This window comes from Mytilus californianus, unplaced genomic scaffold, assembly GCF_021869535.1.
Source record: "Mytilus californianus isolate M0D057914Y unplaced genomic scaffold, xbMytCali1.0.p SCAF_7, whole genome shotgun sequence".
In the NCBI taxonomy this organism is placed as follows: Eukaryota; Metazoa; Mollusca; class Bivalvia; order Mytilida; family Mytilidae; genus Mytilus; species Mytilus californianus.
In genome coordinates this window covers 49,152,393-49,170,579 of record NW_026262723.1, presented here as the reverse complement: position 1 = coordinate 49,170,579, position 18,187 = coordinate 49,152,393, and the positions used below count along the sequence as shown (strand labels likewise).

General features: G+C 34.7%; 3 long non-coding RNA genes across 5 annotated transcripts in view; 2 read left to right on the top strand and 1 right to left on the bottom strand.

Annotated features, from left to right (window-relative positions):
• Positions 1 to 2,348, top strand: part of LOC127709752 (uncharacterized) — a 324,446-nt gene extending 322,098 nt beyond the window's left edge. Inside the window, exon 3 of the long non-coding RNA XR_007985732.1 lies at positions 366 to 2,348. This is a non-coding gene — a long non-coding RNA (uncharacterized LOC127709752). The remainder of the gene's footprint in view (positions 1 to 365) is intronic.
• The window catches only part of LOC127709746 (uncharacterized), a 67,222-nt gene that overhangs the window by 38,357 nt on the left and 10,678 nt on the right, over positions 1 to 18,187 (bottom strand). For all 3 annotated transcript variants that reach the window (XR_007985721.1, XR_007985720.1, XR_007985722.1), the window contains 3 exons: positions 15,472 to 15,868; positions 11,408 to 14,461; positions 4,395 to 8,906 (listed from right to left, as the gene is read on the bottom strand). This is a non-coding gene — a long non-coding RNA (uncharacterized LOC127709746). The remainder of the gene's footprint in view (positions 1 to 4,394; positions 8,907 to 11,407; positions 14,462 to 15,471; positions 15,869 to 18,187) is intronic.
• On the top strand, positions 8,388 to 15,207 carry LOC127709753 (uncharacterized). Its single transcript, XR_007985734.1, has 2 exons — positions 8,388 to 8,477; positions 15,035 to 15,207. It is a non-coding gene; the product is annotated as an uncharacterized LOC127709753 (long non-coding RNA).

Sequence of the window (18,187 nt, the reverse complement as noted above, 5' to 3'; positions counted from 1 at the left end):
TCTTGCTATTGCACAATACTTATTATATAATAATTTACACATCCTGTTTGGTGTGTATCTCCTACCATATCATTATTACTTGCTTTTAAATATAAATCAGAAATAACCAACTTAAAATGGAAAATTTTAAAAGAAAAAAAAAAGGAAAAAAAGAAAAAAAAAAGAAAAAAAAAAAATCCCCCCCCCCAAATTTTTTGAACCCCTTATGATTCATCACCCCCAAACTCAATCCCAGCCTTCCCTTTGTGGTATGGTACCTTGCAGTACAATTTCAGAGAGATCCATACACTTAAACACAAGTTATTGTCTGGAAACTAGAAAAAAATGCTTATTTTTGGCCCCTTTTTGGCCCCCAATTCCTAAAGGTTTCGGGCAATTACCCCCAAACTCAATTCCAGCTTTCCCTTTGTGATATAGAACCTTGTAGTACAATTTCAGAAATATCCAAACACTTACACACAAGTTATTGTCATGAAACTAGAAAAATGCTTGTTTTTTGCCCCTTTTTTGGCCCCTAATTCCTAAAATTTTGAGGCAATTACCCCCAAAATCAATTACAGCCTTCCCTTTGTGATATGGAACCTTGTGGTACAATTTCAGAGAGATCCATACACTTACACACAAGTTATTGTCTGGAAGTTACAAAATGCTTATTTTTGGCCCCTTTTTGGCCCCTAATTCCTTAACTGTTGGTACCATAACCCCCAAAATCAATCCCAACCTTCCTTTTGTGGTCTTGAACCTTATGGTAAAATTTCATGGAGATCCATTCACTTAAACTAAAGTTAGAGTGCGAAAACCAATGTGTCTTCGGACGACGCCGACGACAACGACGACTACGCCAACGTCATACCAATATACGACCAAAAAATTTTTAATTTTTGCGGTTGTATAAAAATTCAGCAATTTTTCCATTTGTAAAGGGACATAACTCTAGAACGGTTAAAGTGACACCACCAAAATTCAAACTTGATCTGTATTTTGTGGTTATAAGCATTGTTTATAAGTTTCATAACATTTGGTTGAGGCTAACTTAAGTTAAGAGAATGGAATGAAAAATTCAGCATTTTTTCCATTTGTAAATGGGCATTACTCTAGAACAGTTAAAGTGACACCACCAAAATTCAAATTGATCTGTATTTTGTGGTAATAAGCATTGTGTATAAGTTTCATAACATTTGGTTGAGGCAAACTAAAGTTAGAAAACGGAAACGAAAAATTCAGCATTTTTCCATTTGTAAAGGGGCATAACTCTTGAACGGTAATAGTGACGCCACCAAAATTCAAACCTGATCTGTGTTTTGTGGTAATTAGCATTGTGTATAAGTTTAATACCATTTGGTTGAGGCAAACTAAAGTTAGAGAACGGAAACCAATTTTGGGAAGTACGTACGTACGTACAGACTGTCAAGGGTAAAACTTAATGCCCCCTCTGTTACGGCGGGGGCATGCAAATCCTGTGTTCCCCGAAGCCAAAAATGATGATTTCATGATCTATATTGCAATTTTACTTACTTACTGCCCGGTATGCCATCTTTTAAATAGCAAATATTAAGTTTGTTATTATTTAGTGCTTATTTGTTACAATGTAGATTAGAAATTAAATTTATAGAATTATTAATACAACAATGCCTCAAACTGAATTTGTTTTTGTAAGAAAGAAGGAAAATTTTAAACAAAAAATATGTTTATGTTAGTTGGCGGAAAAAATTATATGAAAGTGGCAAAAAATATATTTATTTTTTTTTTTTTTGCGAAAGAGGTGGCGAAAAAGAAAATTGACCAAGGGGAAACCCTGACTGATAGTATTGATTGATTGATTGTTGGCTGCTTAATATCCAGTGGCAAATAATTCATGCATGTTCAGGATGAGAACAAATTAACAATAAATGCAATAGGTAGGTCCTGTAATAGAGGCCGTCCTGGATGAAGTTCGAGGAAATTTTGACTGCCACTGAAAAATGAGGGTAAATTGGTAAGTGGCAGATATTTTGCCTTGCAACAGGCCACCTACAGATCCCTCAAAGATTTGTTGCAAGGGCTGAACTGATAGTAATGCAACTTTATAGAAAATATCATTGATCTATCACAAGCAGTATCTCTCAAACTAACTTAGTCATTCTTAGTCATATGAGACTTTAAATTTTTTTTAAAAGTCGAATACTTTCTTGTAAAAGAAAAATCCTATTATCAAAATCTTCATAAATGTAAAACTATTGAATTATTGTCTTCCCATACACTAATTTGCGGATATTTTCTGTAAGCAGTGATCTTAATTACCAGACCTCTTCCCAGCGGACAGATTCTAACCTAGCTTTGCCAATGTTTCCTGGTCACTTCTAAAACAATTCAGATTAACTTACATTTAGCATCCTTTCTCCTGGCTGTTAGCAGGAAGTCTTTGATTTCCATAATCTGCTTTGGCTACAAATTAAATTAAATCTGTTAAACAGAGTAAAAGGTTTATTGGTTCCAGTAATGGTTCACTGATCATAGGAAACATCAACTTGTTCGTTGCTCTGGGTTCCATGATTCGATAATCGATTTGCAGCAGTTTTAAGCACTATTTTCCTTGACTGATGATGAACAAAACTCTTTCTGCTTAATGTTGATCAAATGTTTTTAAACTCAAACAAATTCATTTAAATATATTAATAAAATGCTCCGCTGGGGCGCAGCTTGATACGACCGCAGAGGTCGAACCCTGAACAGGTGGGGCAAGTGTGGACACAACATTCAAGCTTGATACAGCTCTGAATTTGGATTGTGATTAAATATTTGACACAGCATAGGTTTCTGACACAGAATGAATGTGGTCTAAGAACTTAAAAAAAATTAATTTACCTATTCAAACCATATCATTATTATTTGCTTTTATATATAAATCAGAAATAACCAAGGCCATAAAAAAGAATATGTTTGTTTGCCCTAACCCTACCTACCCAGAAAATATCTGCCTACTCAAAATCTTTTATTGTCTTGATGTGAAATTTTTTTTTTTAATCAGATAGGCATGAAGACTAAACACAATCTGACACTTCAATTTCTCTTTGCCGAAAAAAGAAAAGAAAATGCCTACCTACCTACCCACTGTCTCTACTTTTGTGTAGGGTTCGGGCAAACCAAAATATTTTTAGATGTGGCCCAAATTAAAATGGAAAAGTTTTAAAGAAAAAAAAATCCCCCTCCCCCAATTTTTTGAACCCCCTTATGATTCATCACCCCAAAACTCAATAGCAGCCTTCCCTTTGTGGTATGGTACCTTGCAGTACAATTTCAGAGAGATCCATACACTTGAACACAAGTTATTGTCTGGAAACTAGAAAAATGCTTGTTTTTTGGCCCCTTTTTGGCCCCAAATTCCTAAACGTTTAAGGCAATTACCCCCAAACTCAAACCCAGCTTTCCCTTTGTGATATGGAACCTTGTAGAACAATTCCATAAAGATCCATACACTTACACACAAGTTATTGTCATGAAACTAGAATAAAATGCTCCGCAGGGCGCAGCTTGATACGACAGCAGAGATCGAACCCTGAACAGTTGGGGCAAGTATGGACACAACATTCAAGCTTGATACAGCTCTGAATTTGGATTGTGATTAAATATTTGACACAGCATAGGTTTCTGACACAGAATGAATGTGGTCTAAGAACTTAAAATTTTTTAATTTCCCTATTCAAACCATATCATTATTATTTGCTTTTATATATAAATCAGAAATAACCAATTTAAAATGGAAAATTTTAAAGAAACTAGAGATTCTTAAGAGCCTGTGTCGCTCACCTGTATTTACTGATGCTTTGGAAATCATGTAAAATAAGGTTAAAATCATAATTAATAGTATTAGATATTATAATGATATCTAAGATAATAACAAGTAAAATGCTCCGCAGGGCGAAGCTTGATACGACCGCAGAGGTCGAACCCTGAACAGTTGGGGCAAGTATGGACACAACATTCAAGCTTGATACAGCACTGAATTTGGATTGTAATTAAATATTTGATACAGCATAGGTTTCTGACACAGAATGAAAGTGGTCTAAGAACTTAAAAAATTTTAATTTACCTATTCAAACCATATCATTATTATTTGCTTTTATATATAAATCAGAAATAACCAATTTAAAATGGTAAATTTTAAAGAAAAAAAAGGAAAAAAAATTCCCCATCAAATTTTTTGAACCCCCTTATGATTCATCACCCCCAAACTCAATCCCAGCCTTCCCTTTGTGGTATGGTGCCTTGCAGCACAATTTCAGAGAGATCCATACACTTGAACACAAGTTATTGTCTGGAAACTAGAAAAATACTTGTTTTTGGCCCCAAATTCCTTCACGTTTAGGGCAATTACCCCCAAACTCAAACCCAGCTTTCCCTTTGTGATATGGAACCTTGCAGTACAATTTCATAAAGATCCATACACTTACACACAAGTTATTGTCCTGAAACTAGAAAATGCTTGTTTTTTTGCCCTTTTATGGCCCCTAATTACTAAAATTTTGAGGGAATTACCCCCAAAATCAATCCCAGCCTTCCCTTTGTGGTATGGTACCTTGCAGTACAATTTCAGAGAGAACCATACACTTGAACACAAGTTATTGTCTGGAAACTAGAAAAATGCTTATTTTGGGCCCCTTTTTGGCCCCTAATTCCTAAACTTTTTGGGCAATTACCCCGAAACTCAATTCCAGCTTTCCCTGTGTGATATGGAACCTTGTAGTACAATTTCATAAAGATCCATACACTTACACACAAGTTATTGTCATGAAACTAGAAAAATGCTTGTTTTTTGCCCCTTGTTGGCCCCCAATTCCTACAATTCTGAGGCAATTACCCCCAAAATCAATCCCAGCATTCCCTTTATGATATGGAACCTTGTGATACAATTTCAGAGAGATCCATAGACTTACACACAAGTTATTGTCATGAAACTAGAAAAATGCTTGTTTTTGGCCCCCAATTCCTACAATTCTGAGGCAATTACCCCCAAAATTAATCCCAGCATTCCCTTTGTGATATGGAAACTTTTGGTACAATGTCAGAGAGATCCATAGACTTACACACAAGTTATGTCTGGAAGTTACAAAAATGCTTATTTTTGGCCCCTTTTTGGCCCTTAATTCCTTAACTGTTGGTACCATAACCCCCAAAATCAATCCCAACCTTCCTTTTGTGGTATTGAACCTTATGGTTAAATTTCATTGAGATCCATTAACTTAAACTTAAGTTAAGAGTGCGAAAACTAATGTGTCTTCGGACGACGACGATGACGCCGACGACGCCAACGTCATACCAATATACGACCACAAAAATTTTTTTGCGGTCGTATAAAAACTGCAAAATTTTTGTAAAATTACTAACTAAGGGGCAGCGACCCAACAACAGGTTGTCGGATTCGTCTGAAATCTAAATCTGATGAACATTTTTGCCACCTGTCAGATTTGCTCTAAATGCTTTAGTTTCAGAAATATAAACCAATAAAATGCTCCGCAGGGCGCAGCTTGATACGACCGCAGAGGTCGAACCCTGAACAGTTGGGGCAAGTATGGACACAACATTCATGCTTGATACAGCTCTGAATTTGGATTGTGATTAAATATTTGACACAGCATAGGTTTCTGACACAGAATGAATGTGGTCTAAGAACTTAAAAATTTTAAATTGCACATTCACATATTATGGTCCAATATCCAAAATCTAAATACATGGTTAGATTCAGCATATCAAAGAACCCCAAGAATTCAATTTTTGATGAAATCAAACAAAGTTTAATTTTGGACCCTTTTGACCTCAATGTGGACAAAGTTGATAACGGGGCCCAAAAATCTAAATACATGGTTAGATTCAGCATATCAAAGAACCCCATATATTCAATTTTTGTTGAAAACAAACAAAGTTTAATTTTGGACCCCAATTTGGACCAACTTGAAAACTGGGCCCATAATCAAAAATCTAAATACATGTTTAGATTCAGCATATCAAAGAACACTAAACATTCAATTTTTGTTAAAATCAAACTAAGTTTAATTTTGGACCCTTTGGACCTTAATGTACTCCAATTTGAAAACGGAACCAAAAATTAAGAATCTAAATACACGGTTAGATTCGGCATATCAAAGAACCCCAAGAATTCAATTTTTGATGAAATCAAACAAAGTTTAATTTTGGACCCTTTTGACCTCAATGTGGACAAAGTTGATAACGGGGCCCAAAAATCTAAATACATGGTTAGATTCAGCATATCAAAGAACCCCATATATTCAATTTTTGTTGAAATCAAACAAAGTTTAATTTTGGACCCCGATTTGGACCAACTTGAAAACTGGGCCCATAATCAAAAATCTAAATACATGTTTAGATTCAGCATATCAAAGAACACTAAACATTCAATTTTTGTTAAAATCAAACTAAGTTTAATTTTGGACCCTTTGGACCTTAATGTACTCCAATTTGAAAACGGAACCAAAAATTAAGAATCTAAATACACGGTTAGATTCGGCATATCAAAGAACCCCAATAATTCAATTTTTGATGAAATCAAACAAAGTTAAATTTTGGACCCTTTGGACCTCAATGTGGACCAATTTAAAAACGGGGCCCAAAATCCAAAAACTTAATACACGGTTATATTCAGCATATTAAAGAACCCCAAGAATTCAAGAATAAAACCCCATTGAAATTGATCAAGAAATAAGCAATTTATAAGAAGTATATATCTTCTTTTGCACAATACTGTGCAATTGAATATTTCTTGCTATTGCCCAATACTGTACAATTGACAATTTCTTGCTATTGCGCAATATTGTGCTATTGGATATTTCTTGCTATTGCGCAATACTGTGCAATTGAAGATTTCTTGCTATTGCGCAATACTGTGCAATTGAAGATTTCTTGCTATTGTGCAATACTGTGCAATTGAAAATTTCTTCCTATTGCACAATACTTATTATATAAAAATTTACACATCCTGTTTGGTGTGTATCTCCTACCATATCATTATTATTTGCTTTTAAATATAAATCAGAAATAACCAACTTAAAATGGAAAATTTTAAAAGAAAAAAAAAAGAAAAAAAAGAAAAAAAAAGAAAAAAAAAAAATCCCCCCCCCCAAATTTTTTGAACCCCCTTATGATTCATCACCCCCAAACTCAATCCCAGCCTTCCCTTTGTGGTATGGTACCTTGCAGTACAATTTCAGAGAGATCCATACACTTGAACACAAGTTATTGTCTTGAAACTAGAAAAATGCTTATTTTTGGCCCCTTTTTGGCCCCCAATTCCTAAACGTTTCAGGCAATTACCCCCGAACTCAATTCCAGCTTTCCCTTTGTGATATGAAACCTTGTGGTACAATTTCAGAAATATCCAAACACTTACACACAAGTTATTGTCATGAAACTAGAAAAATGCTTGTTTTTTGCCCCTTTTTTGGCCCCTTATTCCTAAAATTTTGAGGCAATTACCCCCAAAATCAATTACAGCCTTCCCTTTGTGATATGGAACCTTGTGGTACAATGTCAGAGAGATCCATACACTTACACACAAGTTATTGTCTGAAAGTTATAAAATGCTTATTTTTGGCCCCTTTTTGGCCCCTAATTCCTTAACTGTTGGTACCATAACCCCCAAAATCAATCCCAACCTTCCTTTCGTGGTATTGAACCTTATGGTAAAATTTCATGGAGATCCATTCACTTAAACTAAAGTTAGAGTGCGAAAACCAATGTGTCTTCGGACGACGACGACGACGACGATGCCAACGTCATACTAATATACGACCAAAAAATTTTTAATTTTTGCGGTCGTATAAAAACTGCATTTTCCCCCTAAGTTCTATTTTTAACCAAGTTGGCCATGATGGTTGGAAATTCCTAAACGTTTAGGGCAATTACCCCCAAACTCAAACCCAGCTTTCCCTTTGTGATATGGAACCTTGCAGTACAATTTCATAAAGATCCATACACTTACACACAAGTTATTGTCATGAAACTAGAAAAATGCTTGTTTGTTTGCCCCTTTATGGCCCCTAATTCCTAAAATTTTGAGACAATTACCCCCAAAATCAATCCCAGACTTTCCTTTGTGGTATGGTACCTTGCAGTACAATTTCAGAGAGATCCATGAACTTGAACACAAGATATTGTCTGGAAACTAGAAAAATGCTTATTTTTGGCCCCTTATTCCTAAACGTTTCGGGCAATTACCCCCAAACTCAATTGTTGCTTTCCTTTTGTGATATGGAACCTTGTGGTACAATGTCAGAGAGATCCATACACTAACACACAAGTTATTGTCATGAAACTAGAAAAATGCTTGTTTTTTGCCCTTAATTCCTAATAAAATGCTTCGCTGGGCGCAGCTTGATACGACCCCAGAGGTCGAACCCTGAACAGTTGGGGCAAGTATGGACACAACATTCAAGCTTGATACAGCTCTGAATTTGGATTGTGATTAAATATTTGACACAGCATAGGTTTCTGACACAGAAAGAATGTGGTCTAAGAACTTCAATTTTTTTAATTTACCTATTATGGTCCAATGTCCAAAATCAAAATACATGGTTAGATTCAGTATATCAAAGAACCCCATATATTCAATTTTTGTTGAAATCAAACAAAGTTTAATTTTGGACCCCGATTTGGACCAACTTGAAAACTGGGCCCATAATCAAAAATCTAAATACATGTTTAGATTCAGCATATCAAAGTACCCTAAAAATTCAATTTTTGTTAAAATCAAACTAAGTTTAATTTTGGACCCTTTTGACCTTAATGTAGACCAATTTGAAAACGGAACCAAAAATTAAGAATCTAAATACACGGTTAGATTCGGCATATCAAAGAACCCCAATAATTCAATTTTTGATGAAATCAAACAAAGTTAAATTTTGGACCCTTTGGACCTCAATGTGGACCAATTTAAAAACGGGGCCCAAAATCCAAAAACTAAATACACGATTAGATTCAGCATATTAAAGAACCCCAAGAATTCAAGAATAAAACCCCATTGAAATTGATCAAGAAATAAGCAATTTATACGAAGAATCTTCTTTTGCACAATACTGTGCAATTGAATATTTCTTGCTATTGTGCAATACTGTACAATTGACAATTTCTTGCTATTGCGTAATATTGTGCTATTGGATATTTCTTGCTATTGCGCAATACTGTGCAATTGAAGATTTCTTGCTATTGCGCAATACTGTGCAATTGAAGATTTCTTGCAATTGTGCAATACTGTGCAATTGAAAATTTCTTGCTATTGCACAATACTTATTATATAATAATTTACACATCCTGTTTGGTGTGTATCTCCTACCATATCATTATTATTTGCTTTTATAATATTAATCAGAAATAACCAACTTAAAATGGAAAATTTTAAAAGAAAAAAAAAAGGAAAAAAAGAAAAAAAAAGAAACCCCCCCCCCTTTTTTTGAACCCCCTTATGATTCATCACCCCCAAACTCAATCCCAGCCTTCCCTTTGTGGTATGGTACCTTGCAGTACAATTTCAGAGAGATCCATACACTTGAATACAAGTTATTGTCTGGAAACTAGAAAAATGCTTATTTTTGGCCCCTTTTTGGCCCCCAATTCCTAAACGTTTCGGGCAATTACCCCCAAACTCAATTCCAGCTTTCCCTTTGTGATATGAAACCTTGTAGTACAATTTCAGAAATATCCAAACACTTACACACAAGTTATTGTCATAAAACTAGAAAAATGCTTGTTTTTTGCCCCTTTTTTGGCCCCTAATTCCTAAAATTTTGAGGCAATTACCCCCAAAATCAATTACAGCCTTCCCTTTGTGATATGGAACCTTGTGTTACAATGTCAGAGAGATCCATACACTTACACACAAGTTATTGTCTGGAAGTTACAAAAATGCTTATTTTTGGCCCCTAATTCCTTAACTGTTGGTACCATAACCCCCAAAATCAATCCCCACCTTCCTTTCGTGGTATTGAACCTTATGGTAAAATTTCATGGAGATCCATTCACTTAAACTAAAGTTAGAGTGCGAAAACCAATGTGTCTTCGGACGACGCCGGACGACGACGACGACGCCAACGTCATACCAATATACGACCAAAAAATTTTCAATTTTTGCGGTCGTATAAAAATTGAAGGCAATTACCCCCAAAATCTATCCCAGCATTCCCTTTGTGATATGGAACCTTGTGGTACAATGTCAGAGAGATCCATACACTAACACACAAGTTATGGCTGGAAGTTACAAAAATGCTTATTTTTGGCCCCTTTTTGGCCCCTAATTCCTTAACTGTTGGTACCATAACCCCCAAAATCAATCCCCACCTTCCTTTTGTGGTATTGAACCTTATGGTAAAATTTCAAAGAGATCCATTCACTTAAACTAAAGTTAGAGTGCGAAAACCAATCTGTCTTTGAACGACGACGCCAACGTCATACCAATATACGACCGCAAAAAGTCGTATAAAAATGCTTATTTTTGGCCACTAATTCCTTAACTGTTGGTACCATAACCCCCAAAATCAATCCCAACCTTCCTTTTGTGGTATTGAACCTTATGGTAAAATTTCATAGAGATCCATTCACTCAAACTAAAATTAGAGTGCGAAAACCAATGTGTCTTAGGACGACGACAACCCCAACGTCATACCAATATACGACCACAAAATTTTTTGGCGGTCGTATAATAATATATATCATATGTATTTTTAGTAATTTTCTTGTTTTGATAAAAGTCTTCATTTGATTGAGCAAGCACATGAAATACAATGTATGTTGATGTATATTAACTGTGACTATTCAATTTGGAAATTTTAAAAGCTTGCAACAAAAACAATAAAATGCTCCGCAGGGCGCAGCTTGATACGACTGCAGAGGTCAAACCCTGAACAGTTGGGGCAAGTATGGACACAACATTCAAGCTTGATACAGCTCTGAATTTGGATTGTGATTAAATATTTGACACAGCATAGGTTTCTGTCACAGAATAAATTTGGTCTAAGAACTTAAAAATTTTCAATTGGACATTCACCTATTATGGTCCAATATCCAAAATCTAAATACATGGTTAGATTCAGCATATCAAAGAACCCCAAGAATTCAATTTTTGATGAAATCAAACAAAGTTTAATTTTGGACCCTTTTGACCTCAATGTGGACAAAGTTGATAACGGGGCCCAAAAATCAAAAATCTAAATACATGTTTAGATTCAGCATATCAAAGAACCCCATATATTCAATTTTAGTTGAAATCAAACAAAGTTTAATTTTGGACCCCGATTTGGACCAATTTGAAAACTGGGCCCATAATCAAAAATCTAAATACATGTTTAGATTCGGCATATCAAAGAACCCTAAGAATTCAATTTTTGTTAAAATCAAACTAAGTTTAATTTTGGACCCTTTGGACCTTAATGTAGACCAATTTGAAAACGGAACCAAAAATTAAGAATCTAAATACACGGTTAGATTCGGCATATCAAAGAACCCCAATAATTCAATTTTTGATGAAATCAAACAAAGTTTAATTTTGGACCTTTTGGACCTCAATGTGGACCAATTTAAAAACGGGGCCCAAAATCCAAAAACTTACTACACGGTTAGATTCAGCATATTAAAGAACCCCAAGAATTCAAGAATAAAACCCCATTGAAATTGGTCAAGAAATAAGCAATTTATAGGAAGTATCTTCTTTTGCACAATACTGTGCAATTGAATATTTCTGGCTATTGTGCAATACTGTACAATTGACAATTTCTTGCTATTGCGCAATATTGTGCTATTGGATATTTCTTGCTATTGCGCAATACTGTGCAATTGAAGATTACTTGCTATTGCGCAATACTGTGCAATTGAAGATTTCTTGCTATTGTACAATACTGTGCAATTGAAAATTTCTTGCTATTGCACAATACTTATTATATAATAATTTACACATCCTGTTTGGTGTGTATCTCCTACCATATCATTATTATTTGCTTTTAAATATAAATCAGAAATAACCAACTTAAAATGGAAAATTTTACAAGAAAGAAAAAAGGAAAAAAAAAAAAATCCCCCCCAACAAATTTTTTGAACACCCTTATGATTCATCACCCCCAAACTCAATCCCAGCCTTCCCTTTGTGGTATGGTACCTTGCAGTACAATTTCAGAGAGATCCATACACTTGAACACAAGTTATTGTCTGGAAACTAGAAAAATGCTTATTTTTGGCCCCTTTTTGGCCCCAAATTCCTAAACGTTTAGGGCAATTACCCCCAAACTCAAACCCAGCTTTCCCTTTGTGATATGGAACCTTATAGTACAATTTCATAAAGATCCATACACTTACACACAAGTTATTGTCCTGAAACTACAAAAATGCTTGTTTTTTGCCCCTAATTCCTAAAATATTGAGGCAATTACCCCCATCATCAATCCCAGCCTTCCCTTTGTGGTATGGTACCTTGCAGTACAATTTCAGAGAGACATACACTTGAACACAAGTTATTGTCTGGAAACTAGAATAAAATGCTTCGCTGGGCGCAGCTTGATACGACCGCAGAGGTCGAACCCTGAACAGTTGGGGCAAGTATGGACACAACATTCAAGCTTGATACAGCTCTGAATTTGGATTGTGATTAAATATTTGACACAGCATAGGTTTCTGACACAGAAAGAATGTGGTCTAAGAACTTGAATTTTTTTAATATACCTATTATGGTCCAATGTCCAAAATCAAAATACATGTTTAGATTCAGCATATCAAAGAACCCCATATATTCAATTTTAGTTGAAATCAAACAAAGTTTAATTTTGGACCCTGATTTGGACCAATTTGAAAACTGGGCCCATAATCAAAAATCTAAATACATGTTTAGATTCGGCATATCAAAGAACCCTAAGAATTCAATTTTTGTTAAAATCAAACTAAGTTTAATTTTGGACCCTTTGGACCTTAATGTAGACCAATTTGAAAACGGAACCAAAAATTAAGAATCTAAATACACGGTTAGATTCGGCATATCAAAGAACCCCAATAATTCAATTTTTGATGAAATCAAACAAAGTTTAATTTTGGACCCTTTGGACCTCAATGTGGACCAATTTAAAAACGGGGCCCAAAATCCAAAAACTTACTACACGGTTAGATTCAGCATATTAAAGAACCCCAAGAGTTCAAGAATAAAACCCCATTGAAATTGGTCAAGAAATAAGCAATTTATAGGAAGTATCTTCTTTTGCACAATACTGTGCAATTGAATATTTCTGGCTATTGCGCAATACTGTACAATTGACAATTTCTTGCTATTGCGCAATATTGTGCTATTGGATATTTCTTGCTATTGCGCAATACTGTGCAATTGAAGATTACTTGCTATTGCGCAATACTGTGCAATTGAAGATTTCTTGCTATTGTACAATACTGTGCAATTGAAAATTTCTTGCTATTGCACAATACTTATTATATAATAATTTACACATCCTGTTTGGTGTGTATCTCCTACCATATCATTATTATTTGCTTTTAAATATAAATCAGAAATAACCAACTTAAAGGAAAATTTTACAAGAAAGAAAAAAGGAAAAAAAAAAAATCCCCCCCCAACAAATTTTTTGAACACCCTTATGATTCATCACCCCCAAACTCAATCCCAGCCTTCCCTATGTGGTATGGTACCTTGCAGTACAATTTCAGAGAGATCCATACACTTGAACACAAGTTATTGTCTGGAAACTAGAAAAATGCTTATTTTTGGCCCCTTTTTGGCCCCAAATTCCTAAACGTTTAGGGCAATTACCCCTAAACTCAAACCCAGCTTTCCCTTTATGATATGGAACCTTGTAGTACAATTTCATAAAGATCCATACACTTACACACAAGTTATTGTCCTGAAACTACAAAAATGCTTGTTTTTTGCCCCTAATTCCTAAAATATTGAGGCAATTACCCCCATCATCAATCCCAGCCTTCCCTTTGTGGTATGGTACCTTGCAGTACAATTTCAGAGAGACATACACTTGAACACAAGTTATTGACTGGAAACTAGAATAAAATTCTTCGCTGGGCGCAGCTTGATACAACCGCAGAGGTCGAACCCTGAACAGTTGGGGCAAGTATGGACACAACATTCAAGCTTGATACAGCTCTGAATTTGGATTGTGATTAAATATTTGACACAGCATAGGTTTCTGACACAGAAAGAATGTGGTCTAAGAACTTGATTTTTTTTAATTTACCTATTATGGTCCAATGTCCAAAATCAAAATACATGGTTAGATTCAGCATATCAAAGAACCCCATATATTCAATTTTTATTGAAATCAAACAAAGTTTAATTTTGGACCCCAACTTGGACAAACTTGAAAACTGGGCCCATAATCAAAAATCTAAACACATGTTTAGATTCAGCATATCAAAGAACCCCAAGAATTCAATTTTTGTTAAAATCAAACTAAGTTTAATTTTGGACCCTTTTGACCTTAATGTAGACCAATTTAAAAAACGGGACCCAAAATTAAAAATCTCAATACATGGTTAGATTAGGAATATCAAAGAACCCCAATAATTCAATTTTTGATGAAATCAAACAAAGTTTAATTTTGGACCCTTTTGACCTCAATACGAACCAATTTGATAGCGGGGCCCACAAATAAAAATCTAAATACATGGTTAGATTTAGCATATCAAAGAACCCCATTTATTCAATTTTTGTTGAAATAAAAAAAAGTTTAATGTTGGACCCCAACTTGGACCAACTTGAAAACTGGGCCCATAATCAAAAATCTAAACACATGTTTAGATTCAGCATATCAACGAACCCCAAGAATCCAATTTTTGGTAAAATCAAACTAAGTTTAATTTTGGACCCTTTGGACCTTAATGTAAACCAATTTAAAAAACGGGACCCAAAATTAATAAAATGCTCCGCAGGGCGCAGCTAAATACGACCGCAGAGGTCGAACCCTGAACAGTTGGGGCAAGTATGGACACAACATTCAAGCTTGATACAGCTTTGCATTTGGATTGTGATTAAATATTTGACACAGCATAGGTTTCTGACACAGAATGAATGTGGTCTAAGAACTTAAAAATTTTAAATTGGACATTCACCTATTATGGTCCAATATCCAAAATCTAAATACATGGTTAGATTCAGCATATCAAAGAACCCCAAGAATTCAATTTTTGATGAAATCAAACAAAGTTTAATTTTGGACCCTTTTTACCTCAATGTGGACAAAGTTGATAACGGGGCCCAAAAATCAAAAATCTAAGTACATGGTTAGATTCAGCATATCAAAGAACCCCATATATTCAATTTTTGTTGAAATCAAACAAAGTTTAATTTTGGACCCCGATTTGGACCAACTTGAAAACTGGGCCCATAATCAAAAATCTAAATACATGTTTAGATTCAGCATATCAAAGAACCCGAAGAATTCAATTTTTGTTAAAATCAAACTAAGTTTAATTTTGGACCCTTTGGACCTTAATGTAGACCAATCTAAAAAACAGGACCCAAAATTAAAAATCTAAATACACGGTTAGATTTGGCATATCAAAGAACCCCAATAATTCAATTTTTGATGAAATCAAACAAAGTTTAATTTTGGACCCTTTTGACCTCAATATGAACCAACTTGATAGCGGGGCCCACCAAAAAAAAATCTAAATACATGGTTAGATTCAGCATATCAAAGAACCCCATTTATTCAATTTTTGTTGAAATCAAACAAAGTTTAATTTTGGACCCCAATTTGGACCAACTTGAAAACTGGGCCAAAAATCAAAAATCTAAATACATGTTTAGATTCAGCATATCAAAGAACCCCATATATTCAATTTTTGTAAAATCAAACAAAGTTTAATTTTGGACCCTTTGGACCTTAATGTAGACCAATTTGAAAACTGGACCCAAAATTAAAAATCTAAATACACGGTTAGATTCGGCATAACAAATAAATAAATGTGGTCAAAGATTTTACAAATCTAATGCGCCATACTGTGCAATTAAAGATTACTTCTTGAAATTTTTCAATATTTGAAATTTGGAAAAAAAAATAATATTTGAAGAATAATTCTTTTTAATTTCTGAAATCTGAAATGAGAAAAAATTGACCCCCCACAGTTTTTTTTACTCCCCCCCCCTTTTTTTCCCCACCTTCCTTTTGTGGTATTGAACCTTATGGTAAAATTTCAAAGAGATCCATTCACTTAAACTAAAGTTAGAGTGCGAAAACCAATGTGTCTTCGGACGATGACGACGATGCCAACGTCATACCAAAAACTGCTTATTTTTTTTTGCCCCTTTTTGGCACCCAAATCCTAAACGTTTCGGGCAATTACCCGCAAACTCAATTCCAGCTTTCCCTTTGTGATATAGAACCTTGTAGTACAATTTTAGAAAGATCCATACACATACACACAAGTTATTGTCATGAAACTAGAAAAATGCTTGTTTTTTGCCCCTTTTTTGGCCCCTAATTCCTAATATTTTGAGGCAATTACCCCTAAAATCAATCCCAGCATTCCCTGTGTGATATGGAACCTTGTGGTACAATGTCAGAGAGATCCATACACTAACACACAAGTAATGTCTGGAAGTTACAAAAATGCTTATTTTTGGCCCCTAATTCCTTAACTGTTGGTACCATAACCCCCAAAATCAATCCCAACCTTCCTTTTGAGGTATTGAACCTTAAGGTAAAATTTCATAGAGATCCATTCACTTAAACTAAAGTTAGAGTGCGAAAACCAATGTGTCTTCGGACGACGACGACGACCCCAACGTCATACCAATATAGGACCGCAAAATTTTTTGCAGTCGTATAAAAACAAATGAATATATATAATTAATTGCAAACGACCCAGCACAGATCGTACAAACACTACTAAAAATTTGTATCTGGTACTGAGGAACCCTGTGGCTTGCATGCTATTGCTGCTGTCAAAGTAAAAGTGTAAGTGTATCAGTAAAATGTAAATAAATTGCTTCGCTGAGCGCAGCTGGATACGACCTCATATGTCCAACCCTGAAAAGTTGGGGCCAAAATGGACACAATATTCACGCTTGATACGCCTGTTTTTTTGCTTTAGTGCAATACACTATGCTGTTGAATATTAAACCCCCAAAAAAAAATATTTGAAGAAATTTTCTTTTAATTTCTGAAATCTGAAACGAGAAAAATTGTCCCCCCCCCCTTCCAATTTTGTTCACCTCCCCCTTTCCCTTATTCCTAAAAAAATCTTTCCCTCAAAATATGGTCAGTATCTCAATTCAAATTTCTAATGGAGTTTGCAACCATAACTACCCTTTTAAATACATTATAAAAGTTTTAAAATATAAAATGACATTCTTAGTCATGGCTAAAATTAATATTAATTAATAGTAATTGCTAAAAATAAATTGACAGCTAATCACCTCAAGACAATCATCATTTCTTAATACATAATTTACAAGGTAATCAAACAGTGTTCTTTAAATTGATTTGGATTACCTCCCTTACACTGCTTTTAAATAGTCTGGCCTTTAACCAGAAAAACCTTTGTTTTTCCCCTTTTTTTGCCCCTAATTCCTAAATGGGTTGAGCCATAACCGCCCCCCCCCCCAAAGTCAATCCTAACCATCCCTTTGTAGTATGGAAACTTGTTGTATAATTTCAGAGAGATTCATACACTTTAACACAAGTTTTTGTCTGGAAACTACAAAAATGCTTATTTGGGCCCCTTTTTTGGCCCCTAATTCCTAAACAGTTGGGACCATAACCACCAAAATCAATCCCATTCTATCTTTAGTGGTTATAAACCTTGTGTTAAAATTTTATTGATTTCTATTTACTTATACTAAAGTTATTATCCGGAAACCATCTGTCTTCGGACGATGCTGATGACGACGTGATACCAATATACGGCCAAAATTTTTTTAATTTTTGCGGTTGTATAAAAATAAAAGAGGAATTCATGTGTCCATGGAACAAAACTCAAGAAAGATAAAAGTGACGCTACCGAAATTGCTATTTGATCCGAGTTTTGTGGTAATTAGCATTGTGTATAAGTTTCATAACATTTGGTTGAGGCAAACTAATGTTAGAGAACAGAAACGAAAAATTCAGCAATTTTTTTCCATTTGTAAAGGGGCACAACTCTAGAAAGGTAAAAATGATGGCACCCAAATTCAAACTTGATCTGTGTTTTGTAGTAATAA